We start from the raw sequence: 11,006 nt of genomic DNA on the forward strand, positions 1-11,006 counted from the left end.
ATAACATCTTCATACTTGAGCTGCATCAGACAGTTGAAAAAGGAGTCAAATCACCAGTAATGCCTAATTCCTGCTGGAGGTCTATGATCATATTTTGAGTAAACCAGTGCTGAAAGTGTGCAGGAGTCCACAACCTTTTTGTCTAACGCACCTGTGTTAAAGGTGCTCTGACAGGAGATAGATACCCTGAAGTAAAAAAAAGTGGAGTAAGTGCCATACATGCTAAGAATACAACAATATATCGTTTTAAATAGTTTTAACACGAGTGGATGGCAGAGTCTACATCAAAACTATAACAACAATAACAGCAGCAAGCAATATCATTGGGATAACTTTCAGAGAAATTTGCTGAAAAATACAAATACTGATCAATGAATCTCATCTATTAATGAGTATTGTCTGAAAATGAGCAATATTGGTGCAATGAGGACGCCTTCCTTTGCAGATCATGGGCTGAGTCAATCCATCTTTAACTGCTATACTGCCAGGAATACTTGTCAATCCACTGCTGAAAATAATCCCCCATAAATACACTATTTCCTCCTGTTTGTGTAATGTTTACTAAAAAAAGATATATATATATATTTTTTACAATATTTAAATATATTTACGACTTGTTTATTAAGATTATATCTTCTGGGTATAGACGAAAAAGATTATCTAAAGCACTGTTAGTTTTGGTCTTGTCATGAGATTGGCTGACAATAACAAAATTATAGAACAATTCAAGTAAAACAAAAAAGTGCACATTAAGTGTAGCCTATTTGATGGGGGGTGGGGGAGGGGTTTAGGGGGCGCATCGAGCAATTTCACTGTGGACCTCAGAAAGTCTCAGACTGGCCCTGCAAACTGATCCAGAGTTGTTATTAAAGACGTAGATTTTGTTGCAACGTTGGACACATAGAAACGGGAGGTTTGAGGTGCCAGAAAATTTTTAGTGTCAAACATTTAAATTCTTCATTCAGGGGATTTTTATGCACCATCTTGTGCTTTCCCCCCCCGTAAGTCTTCTGCTACTGTCATGTTTTTATTTGGGTGACAAATGTTAAAAAATTTTGAGGGGTACATGCCCCCTGGGTTCACCCCAAAATCTACACCTATGGCTGGTATGCATAGGTTTTACTTAATCTGTATAGAATTAAAAAGAAATGCTTCTAATGGCAAATAAGTTACTGTAAATAAATAAGCAAATAAAGATTTTAGGGAGTGTCAAATCAGGGGGCCAAGTGAAAAATCACAAATTGTATATACACATTTTTTTAACACTTCACTTCACTATCATGAATGAATATTACAGCTGGCAGAATCAGATGTGTTCATTTTCTATTACATTTTATTGTATTTACAAAACATGACTACCCCTAAATCAGATGTTTTATGGCTGTTTGGTGGTTATGGGGATAATTTAATTGTTTCCAGAGGTAAATATTTGTTTCCTTTATTGTATGATTGTAACTTCATCATAACAGCAGATAAACACTTCATAAACTAGAGCTGTTGTGAGTGTGTGTGTGTGTTTATACAGTGTGTGAGTGTGTGTATTAATCCCGTGTATGAAGTTTGTATGACGCATCCTCAGCCTGTGTGCAGCCTGAGCTCGCCAGTTTTACCTCCCTGCAATATTGATGCTGAACCTGATCCTAAGCGCATCCTCTCCTCTTTCACCATCAAGAGGCTTCCCCTGCAGCCCCCGCCAATAATTACAATTTTATACTGTAATTATTCCTCTCTTTTTAATTATTTAGACCGCCGACTTGAATGCAGCCATTGTCGCTGCTTATTCCGGGGGAAACGTGAGCTGACGTGGCTGGATCAGCAGCGAGGAGTTTTTAATTAGACATTTCAGCGGTAATTTTAGGCGAGCTCTTTATTATTACTGTTGGATACAAATTACCCGGGCCTCATTGATATGCGCTCAATTGTTTAAACAAACCTTTAACCTGAAACATTAATGCGTTTCAGGTTCAAGTCATTAAGAGTCCCAACTCACCAGGTGAACCCAGACCTGATGGATTATTTAACACGGCACTAGAGGTGACGTTTTCCTCTTTATTTGGGAAATAACGTTTGATAACGGTTTGATTTGACAAAGTGTGCGTTACTCATTTTAGACGTATAGACTGGAGACTGTGTGGACATCTGCATAAATAAAAAGAAACATATTTTCTTATATTCTTAGTTATTTTAAAGAAAATATGACAAAATCATCACTAGAAGTTCTTATGTAGCAACTTCAGGCATTTTTTTGTATTTTGGAGATGTTTTGCTTCACTTTGAAAGATGGTAAACTTGCCTTGATTGACCTATCGCACAAATATTTCATGGTAGGCCTATAATAATTGTACACACGTGAAAGTGATGTGGTTTATATGCGGATATGGTGCTTCATAACTACTTTTCCTTCATGCAGGGGCAGATGGGCTCATAGGCAAACACCCAGGGCAAAACAAAGGAGGGTGGGGGTCCACAAATAAATAAGTTAATGAATAAATAAATAGATAGATATTTTTTGACATTTAAAACAATCAAATATACAGTAAATGTTGAAGTGGTGTGTCTGTGGTGAGCATTTAAGCAAGACATTATTTTGTGTGCAAATTTTCACATATTTGTTGTTTTTTAAGGCTATTTATTTCTATCATTTGTGCACTAAGTTGTTTGTTTGTGTTGATTTTTCATTAGTTCTTGTTCTTGCTAGTAATTCAATAAATATAAAATAATAATAGTAATCATTATTATTATTATTATTATTACTATTATTATTCCTTTTAGTGGGGTGGGGGGACCAGAGGGAGCTTGCCCAGGGCGCCAAATGTTCAAGGTTTGGCACTGCTCATAAATTGATTTATTCATTGACAGATTGCCCTCTCAGCAGTTGGAGTCAAATTTAAACCTCTTATTTAATCTGTCACATCACTTTATGTATTATTATCCAATAGAAACGTGTAGCCCATAAATAATTAGGAAAATATATCTATGGGCTTTTGTAAAAATATAAAAGTCCACTTCAGGGAACAAAAAAAAAAAACATAATAAAAATTAATGTAAAAAGTCAGCACTTCAGACGCAAATAACACCTTTAAGTAAAAAATAACCAACGGTGTGTTTTAATGCCTCTGATCGTTGATTTGAGTCAAACGCCTGCAGCTGAAGCGTGATCAGATGTTTCTGCAGGGCGCGTTTTTATCTCGTTAAAGCTTTATTTCCCAAACACTTGCATTTGGTCATGTGATGTAAAAAGATAAATCAAGCTCGCCTCAATCAGGACAGGTTTAATAACAGCAGCAATTGAGGCCAAATGTTTTATAATTAACAGTTGTATCAGCACCCTATAAAACCATGACCCCTATAAATCCCATTTTAGAGACCAATCAATTCTCCTCTCGGACTAAAGGGCCTATTGATCCCCCGCTGCTAAACGCTTTCTCCGTATCCTTTTTTGTTTCCAGTGAAAAGAGCATTTCGATTGCACTTTTTTATTGGAGGGAAGATTCCGCCGAGAGGAAAGCGATGGCTCGAAAATTAAACGGTGACATTTTAATTACAGGACATTGATAAAGGGATGTGGGTAATGGCTGTGTACAGGGCGGCCACTCATTGTACCGCCTGATGTGCTAATCAAGTCAGACTGCTTTGGAAAAAAAAGGTCATCGGCCGATACAAAGCGGAGACGCAGCTCGCTGGGAATTTGGGAATATGAAGGGTCCCGGATTGGCAGAAATGAAGACGCATCTCCAAACAAAGCGCGGTCAATATCCCGCAGAGAGACCCGCCAGATGAGATCACGGAGCGGCCAAATTTTCATCCCAGACATATTATTACTATAGGTCACATGAAGACAGCCATAGATCATCGGATGCCAAAATTTACATGCAACAGAAAACCATGTGTGGCGGGCAGAGATGTCACAACACCCATCATCATCATCATCATCATCATCCTGCAGGTCAGTTCAGCCGCTCTGATCAGCAGGTAAACCGATAAGTTATCATATCAGCTTCACTAAATAATACAAAGTTGTTATTTAACATAATGAGCAGAATGAGTCATTCATTATTTCTCATTCAGTCTCATTCTGAACAAACGCACCTAAACCTTCTTGTAGAAACTAATTAATAACATTTGAACTATGGTGTAACTGAGCCTTTTGCACCTTAACCCTTTGAAACCTGGATCGACATCAGTTTACCTGTGAGACACCTTTCAAAAACATTTCAGACCTCTGAAAATTGGTTTGATTTCTTTTGAAAACATTGGGGAAGAGGTAATGAGCCACTTGACAAGAAATGTCCCACAAATTGCAAGGCATGTGTTAAGGGTGACAAATAATGACATAATAATAATTAGAAATAAAAATAAAAAAACAGCTGAAAATTCCCAGAAAACTGTGTTTCTAATTACTTTAATTATCAAAATTAAATATTTTAGATAATGTGACAGAAAAAATGTCTAAAGATGTTTACCTTTTTTACTTTTTTACACTTTTTTCAAGTATTTATTTATTTATTTTACCTTTTTTGTGCTTATTTTCAGGTGATTTTCTCGTAATTGTTTTTTGCTGATTTCTTTTGAATTTTTGGGCTATGACTTGTTAAGTTGCTCATTAATTAAGGTTTTCCTTACCTTTTGCTTGTTGATTTGTTTTTGTGACCAGGTCTCACTTAAGAAGAGGCCTCTTCGGAAATGTTGTGAGAGATGACCTGTTGGAAAAACAAACGCAAAATGTAAGTGAGAGTTGGAGAGAGGAGCAAGGGGCAGCCTCTGAGGCTGAAAAATGAAGCCATCAAGGAAGCTCCAAAACCTGCAGCTCCTCTACTGGCCACTCGGGGCTGGCTCCGAAACAGAGTAAATCCCCACAGAACATCTTTTCCTTCTCTTTTCTTTACCATAACCAAGGGAGTTTTGTACCTAAACCATAGACTATTAAGATGGACAACATGACAGTTCCACCAAATTGTAACATTTCAATCTCGATCGCCCCCTGGTGTCTGTCTGGAGAATAGGTCATAAAGCCCGCCCCTCTGTGTTAGTGAATGGGACACAGACCAAACTAAAAACTAAACGTTCACACCAAATACATTTTCTCCAAAGATGGTTTCTGTTACTGCAGGTAGTTCTCATCACCCTGATGTTTGTTCAAGTGCAAGTTTTATGAACAGTTCGGTTTTAATGAGTTAATCAATTCTACAAAAAGGGGATTTACCACCATGATTGATAGCTGTGACAGCCAATCTGTGGGATGGGTGTTTTGGCAGGAACTCCCCTACCGCAGCTATGGCTACTGCGCAGACTCTGGCTCCGAATGACTTCACCGGCACAAGATATCAGTGCCCAAATCTCAGATATTTTAGCCTCACTTAAGTACAGCAGGAATAAGTGGGGGCACATTTTCCATCTGTATATACAGTCTATGGCCTAAACCTAGACACACCTTCACCACTGCAGTGTTGAGAAACATAAACGTTCAACATATCCGCTACAAAAAAAAAAAAAAAATACAAATGTGTTTGCGATTTGCAAAATAGTAAAAAATGTACATTTTTTCCCACCTGTTGGTTTGAAAAGTCATCAAACCGGTAGGATACTCACTGTTTTGTGATCTGCTCTACATTGGATGTCTTTGGAGCTGTGATGAAGTCCTCCTCGATTCAAAATGATCTGCTGACAAAAAAGTTCCACAACATGTAGATTAAAACAAACTTTTGCTTGACCTGCAACAAGCTAGTCTAGCTGCACAAATCTAGTTACGGAAATGTCAATCTGTCTGGTCCAGAGTGAAATATCTCAACTATTGGATTGACTGGCTTTAGCATGTCAGCTGTGTGCGTCCTCAAAAATTAACATGAGGTGGATGCGAGATGCAGTATGTATATAGACAGCAGGGGCAGTGCAGAGGCAGAGCGGATGTGACAAGGGAAACACAGCGCGAGAAACACGTACTCCCCACTGTCCTGATGGGCTTGAGGCCTTACATACTGCCGAAATTGTCTTCGCTGTTGTCTTTTCTGTCTTGATCTCAGCATTAACTTGAAAGAAACCTCAGTGTCGCCATGTCTGTTTACATCCCACACATCTGGTAGTTGTATACGGCCTGAGCTCTCTTGTGCGCCCTCTAGCGTTATCCTCCAGTAACACGGATTGCGTATAAGTGTTAAGTGTATAAGGAGTATATACAAGAAGGCTCATGACACAGCTGGGAGCATATACAAGGTTAAACAGCATCTATATCTGCTGCCTTACATTAAGTACGTAACCTGATGATGTGAAGACGTACCTTCAAATAATTAAAAGTCGGGGCATCCAGTGGCTCAGTGGATGGAGCAGGTGCCCCATGTATGGAGGCTGTGTCCTTGCCGCAGCGGGCGCAGGTTCGATTCCAGCCTTGGCCCTTTGTTGCAGGTCATCCTCTCTCTCACCCTTTTATGCTGAACCTGTCCTATGGAAAAAAGGCATAAAAAGCCCCCCAAAAAAATCTTTAAAAAAAAAAATAAAAAAAATAAAAAGTTCAACTGGTTTCACACGGGATGCCGCTCTCCTGCAGGAAAGTTAGGTTTTTTTTACCCGTCCACCTACTTCCTTCTTTGCTACCATCAGAACATTTGCCATGTGATTGCAGTCGTCATTGTAAAATGGGCTATAAATGAATTCTGCATTACTTTTCATGGGTATATGTAAAAAAACTGCATTAACACAGACTTATTAAGTGGTATTTTTTGGGGATTTTTCCTTTTGTTGACAGGACAACTAAAGATTGACAGGAAATGGGGAAGAGAGAGGGGTAATGACATGCTGCAAAGGGCCACAGGCTGGAATCAAACCCTGGGCTGCTGCAAAGGCCTCGGCAGGTTAGCTGGAGGTCGCCCTGAGTTAAATGCTGTTCAGCAAATTTTAGCATGCTAACATGCTAAAGTAGGACAATCAATATTAAAACTGCTGGACATCTGAACGTAAATCACTGCATGCATGTTGACATACTGACAGGGTTTTGTCACAATTCTGAGAAGTGTGTTTTCCCCATTTGGGACAACATTATTCTTACCTAGCTAAAACTATGAAGCTATTGAAAAGGTTTTTGTTGCTGAAAAACTGATATTACCCATTTACAAAGTTGTTTAACAACATATATCAAAGACAGGGGAGCTGTGATTGTGCTCATAAAAGCACAAAAAGAAACCGGATCGCAAGAAAACTCAGCTTCTACAGAAAACACTCACCGAATACAGAAATTCTCCATTTTTTTTAAGCTATTCACGAGACGAATAAATAGAAATCAATCTTGTTCATTTCATAATAAGCACACCTGGCCAGCTGTGCGAAGTGAGACTTAAGAATTGATACAAAAGTGTTCTCGCTTCAACAGACCATCATTAGGAGATTTGCAGTACTATCAAAACTTGTAAAGAGCCTCTCATTGGCGGCATGCGGCAGCCTTTAGGTCGATACTGTAGCACAACTGTCTTATTGATGTGCCAGCAGGTGTCCAAGGTTGTTTTTTTTTAAAAAAAGGTTACAGTAGTAAATGTGAGAGTAGCAAAATGATTTCCTGCCTGACTGCCGGCTCAGTGACGGGTTTCGACAGATGCTGTGGCGTGCTCTATAGAGTCGACCCTGCACTCATCAACCTCTAATCAACTTTATAAATTTGTGAAACACTTTTCTGTGATGTTGGGGGCACAAGGTTGACACGGTATACAGGTAGTTCCCTTCCCACCCGAGGTTCTTATGAAATACAAGGACGAGTAGCATTCTGGCTCATAGCGGGTATTTGTTGTATCACAGCTATTGGTGACCCTCGGAAGAATAATTGCAGCTTACATTGCGGCGAAAAGAGATCAAATGGCAGGTAAAGTATGTGTCACTGCAGGAGGATCACTGAACCTCAATCATAAAATCATTTTGCTTAACCCGGCTTTCATTTAAAAATCAAATAAAGTGCAAAATGAATTTCTTCATAATCATATAATATTGTAATATAGAAGAGCTTTGAAATCAGTTTGTCCTTCTGCTTTCTGAGGCCCCTTTTAAAAAACTGATAATACATACAACACAGCGCTCACTAACTGCATGCTCCTGAGGTGCGTGTCAGGGTCCTACAACGCGTTCACGGCTCTGTTACGCACATAGCTGCATAATTATTAAATCATCAATACATGTGTTGCTGCATTCAGACAGAAACCTGTATAAATAACATTGTGGAAGGCCTCTGATTGAACAGTAAATAACACAATGCAGCTGTGAAGGCCACCAGTCTGTATGGAAGCCTGGGGAGGACAACCCTAGTATGATATTTATTTACTCAAGCGAGATAATTATTTTATGATTTCTGGAGATCACAACCATTCAATGCGCAAGAAAAAGAGAAATTATTTGCGTTCAAATGCAGTAATTAAAATCCTGACCTTTTTTGACCCTCTGTAAATTAATCATTGGCTATACTTCATACTAAAGAAATGAGCTGCTGGTCTTGTAAAAAGGGGTAAAGATGCCACCTGGACGCCAGAAATGTATTCAGCGACTGCTGTGCACCTGAAATATATATAAACTGTTTACCAAACCCCACCAAATTTTTTTTTTATTTAGCAGCTGTTTAATACCTACTACGTAAAAAATAATGCAGCTGCATCCATTAATAACCAAGAATAATGAGTATGTTAATTAAAGGTTGACTAAGATTAATTATGAAATGCAAATTGTAACTGAACTTAGGAGGAGAGGCGTTTACAGGTTTGGGTCATTCTATAGCTAGACACGGAAATGTCAAATTATTAATGAAGCGACCATCATTTTTGGTACACTTTCAGCCATGTGGTGTCCTAAAGGTGTCCCGAGTCTCGTAATTTTAATGAAAACACCATCAAGCTGGCTGCATGTACTTCACAGTCACTTACCAGTTTATTAGGTACATCGAGGTAGGTGATCGAGAGGGTGATTACAGTTTAAGGGGAAAATTTGATTTCAAATCATATAGTGTTCGTACCACAGAAAAAGTTTTAGTTTATCAATCTGTGGAGTAAAACTACTGAACAGTTTTAATGTGGAGGTAAAGCAATGTCCAGATACAAACCAGTTTACAATAATGTATAAAAACACGATTTTCACAAGGTACAGGGATGAATAGGGGGCTTGATAGTCACCAGGTGTTTATAGAGGTTATTATTTGGTTATTTAATATTTATTTTTGTCTTAGTTTATCTTCCTCTTTTTTCTGTAAATAATAATGAAAAATCATAGATATTTGATTTTGAGTGTATGTATGTGTTTAATTAATTATAGTATAAGTTTAAATGAAAAAGGAAGCTGGCTAATCAAAATTAAATGACTTATGGAGAGGGGGTGGGATTAAATAAATTTGCACTCCTTCTCACTCCTTTTCAAATATGTAAACCAAGTCATGTGTTTGGCCATTTCTTTTGCTTTATGCTTTTCATTGTCGGTAAATATTACTTTTTTGTCTGTCTGCTTTTGTATAATAATTTATCTATTTCCTTTTTTCATGTTAGAAATAAATCAAATCAAATTTAGCTAGACCTGATGCAGTCTGATACAAAAGTCCTGCAGCAAATCATGAAGGTTATACTGTTCAGTTTTTGCAGAAATATTTAAGAGAGGTTTGAATTTAATCTATAGGCTGCAGTTTGTGAGAGTGTTGGTGTTTCAAGTTTTTGTATCTTCTTTTAGAGTAGACTAAATATTAAAATATTAGTTTGTTTTTAATTTGATGTTTCTGGAGTTATCTCACCACCATCTTTATTGCATTTTAGGACAATTCTTTCATTACCACTCAGCAATCAAACAAATATCTTTGAATACATATTATGGCCTTATACAGAATTAAACCCTCTCAATCATCACTTATGAAGGGTATAGACTGCGGCAATAGAAGGGTGCAGCGGTGCATTTTTCTGCAGTCTCTGCCCTCTGTCTTTTTTGTTGTTTTTGTGTCTGTGTGTTTGGGACGTTTATCATGGTGTACCCCCATAGCGCTCAGGTGAGGTCAGGGCTTTATAAAAAGGTAGCAAACAGGTGACAGACTATAAGCAGCAGGCATCCAAGTGACAGTGTGACCTCCTATCTCCAAAATTGCTATTTTTCAGGAGTTGGAAAAAAATGCTGTGTTTTTAGGACGGATCCGGTGGAGATAGGTTTTTTTTAAAATACATTTCATTGGCTGAGAAATGGTAAATCCCAGTAATAGATGTAGAGGGTGACTAATAGAATTAATTCATGAAAAAAAAAGAAAATAGTGAAATGTAGAGATTTGGTGACGAAATATTGCCAGGCGAAATGCCAAAAAAGAGTGAATCTGTGGTGGGCTTTTAGTTTTGCTGTCAAGTGTATTTACAAACATTAACCAACAATCCCTCATAGTATACCTTCAACAGGTGAGTTTTGTAGGTGTGAGTGAGTGCATTTCATTACCTTTGGACAGAGCTGGATTATCTGTTGCTGTAGCTTGATTCCAGTGTTTGCGCTAAGCCAGTGTTTCCCAAACCTCTCCTCTGCTGCGTCTTGCCCTGTATGTTTTCGATCTCTCCCTGCCGCAACACAGCTGAAGTAAATGATCAGTCATCAAACAACTTCAGTTCACAACGAGTTGATCATTTAGATCAGCTGTGTTGCAGCACGGAGAGAACGAAAACATGCAGGACAGGCAAGTTTGAGAAACACTGTGCTAAACTCAGCTTACTGCTTCACATGTCCGGCTACATACCTAACACAGACATGACAGAGGTCCAGGTGAGAAAAACAAAACAAAATAAAACAAACATCAAGTTGGAGATGGAGCATGTTCCCAAAAGTCAACTTGATAAATGAAGTGAATGCTAAAATGAAATTTCTTCTACATGTACAAAAGTGTGAAAAGGAACTTACTTCATCTGAAGACAAATTGATTTGTAGTGAGGAGAAGAAGACTGAAGGTTATTCAGGTGAGAATATGAACAAATATTGGAAAACTAAACAAAGCAAAACATAAACTCAACAAGATTTTTCTGGGTGACAAAGAT

The 11,006-nt window shown here is 38.2% G+C and overlaps 1 protein-coding gene across 10 annotated transcripts in view; it reads right to left on the reverse strand.

Annotated features, from left to right (window-relative positions):
* The window catches only part of skor1a (SKI family transcriptional corepressor 1a), a 23,924-nt gene extending 13,019 nt beyond the window's left edge, over positions 1 to 10,905 (reverse strand). For 6 of the 10 annotated variants that reach the window (XM_088075344.1, XM_088075343.1, XM_088075337.1 and 3 more), the window contains exons 1-4: positions 10,420 to 10,905; positions 6,275 to 6,436; positions 5,590 to 5,658; positions 4,624 to 4,700 (exon numbers count right to left, since the gene is read on the reverse strand). The gene's annotated coding sequence lies outside the window, so the exon portion shown is untranslated. Of the gene's footprint in view, positions 1 to 4,623; positions 4,701 to 5,589; positions 5,662 to 6,274; positions 6,437 to 10,419 lie in introns of all 10 variants that reach the window. The other 4 variants (XM_088075317.1, XM_088075322.1, XM_088075325.1 and 1 more) reach the window with 4 other exon arrangements.
* Between the last annotated feature and the right edge of the window lie 101 nt (positions 10,906 to 11,006).

The sequence above is a fragment of the Plectropomus leopardus genome, chromosome 1 (genome assembly GCF_026936395.1).
Source record: "Plectropomus leopardus strain MGB_pleo_1.0 chromosome 1, ASM2693639v1, whole genome shotgun sequence".
NCBI classification, from domain to species: domain Eukaryota; kingdom Metazoa; phylum Chordata; class Actinopteri; order Perciformes; family Serranidae; genus Plectropomus; species Plectropomus leopardus.